At 55.2% G+C, this 1,367-nt stretch overlaps 1 non-coding gene across 1 annotated transcript; it reads left to right on the top strand.

Moving 5' to 3' along the window:
• Positions 1-973: 973 nt before the first annotated feature.
• Positions 974-1,044, top strand: Trnag-gcc (transfer RNA glycine (anticodon GCC)). Its single transcript has one exon. It is a non-coding gene; the product is annotated as a tRNA-Gly (tRNA).
• The last annotated feature ends 323 nt before the right edge of the window (positions 1,045-1,367 follow it).

The following is a 1,367-nucleotide window of genomic DNA, read 5'->3' as shown; positions in this document are numbered from 1 at the left end:
GCCCAAAGTCATTTTGGGAGACCATAGCAAACCAGCTTCTCCCTGATTGGACTCCCCACCCCCATTTCCCACCCACCCACACCCCCGCAGGTGGCCGTAGGGGGACAATCGCCTGCAGCCGGCTGTCCAGTCAGAGCCTGGCCCTCCAAAGGCTCTTCGGCCTGAGCCAGGCACTGTTGATCTTCGGGATCTTAGTCCGGCAAAGGATGAAAGGGAAAAGTGAAGCCAGAGCCCAAGGTCTCAGTGTGGGTACGGAGACTTTAGTCCTGGCATGGGAACTGCCAGAACGCAGAGGTCAGCATACTCGGGACCAGCAGGAAAGGGTTTAGGCTGCCGCCAAGCCGCCTGTCCTTGGCTGCAGGCCATGGAAAGGGCCGAGCTCCTAAAAGGTACCAGGCTCCTAGGGGCAGGCGGCCTCACCCCCCTTCACACGGAGAGATGAAGGATCTGTGCAGACAAGTGGGTTCCTACACATGAAGGGCTGGTGCGAATACACAAAGCATTGGGTCCTGCCGGGGATGAGGCTGGTGAGCATGTTGAGTTAGGAGTGGGGTCTAAAGTTAAGAAACTTTAGCCCTCCGGGTGCTGTCGCCTTCGTGCCCAGCTCAAAGGCAGACTCCTTTTATTTTACTTATTTAGAGCCAAACGAAGGACAGGTCTGCCCTTTCAGCCCGCAGGGTCCCCAGAACTGTGAAGAGATCCGGCCACCTCTACTTCCTGGCTCCTAGAGGTCTGGGTGGGCGGTTGAGGATAGGCAGGGCTGCTTCGGATTCGGGCCGGCAGGAGGAAGAAAGAGCGAGCTGGCGCAGGTCACCGCGGAGAAGGCGTGCAGCCTCCCCAGCGATGTGGGTTTGATTACAAGAGTGTTGTATCCAGGGCTCCAGATGATGAATTTCAGGAGCATCGATGTCCCACTCCCTAGACAGGGCAGAGACTAAACATCCCAGCCAGCAAAACACTTCTCTACAGCACAGCATTGGTGGTTCAGTGGTAGAATTCTCGCCTGCCACGCGGGAGGCCCGGGTTCGATTCCCGGCCAATGCACGACTTGTTTTTCCGCCCGTCGCAAGCAAAAAGGATCCTTACCATTGAGTTAGTTTCCTTGCTTATGCTGAGTGCAGACACCCCTGGCCCTTGGCTTTTTTTCCTCCAAGAGGAGCGATCTGCTTGCACTGGGGATAATGGCTGCGGTCTGTCTAAAAACTATGCCCAACCTGTTCTTATTATTTTAATATCTGGTATGTCCTCTATTCAAGGACTACATAGTAAGTGGATTTCTGGCTCAGGGAGAGAGTCCTTGCTCTGCTCATTATCTCCAGGAAGGGTGCACACGAACCTTTAATCCCAGCACTCTAGAGACAGAGGCG

Source organism: Peromyscus eremicus, chromosome 5 (assembly GCF_949786415.1).
Source record: "Peromyscus eremicus chromosome 5, PerEre_H2_v1, whole genome shotgun sequence".
Lineage (NCBI taxonomy): Eukaryota > Metazoa > Chordata > Mammalia > Rodentia > Cricetidae > Peromyscus > Peromyscus eremicus.
The sequence above is the reverse complement of the archived record's forward strand: the minus strand, read 5'-3'. Positions and strand labels throughout refer to the sequence as shown.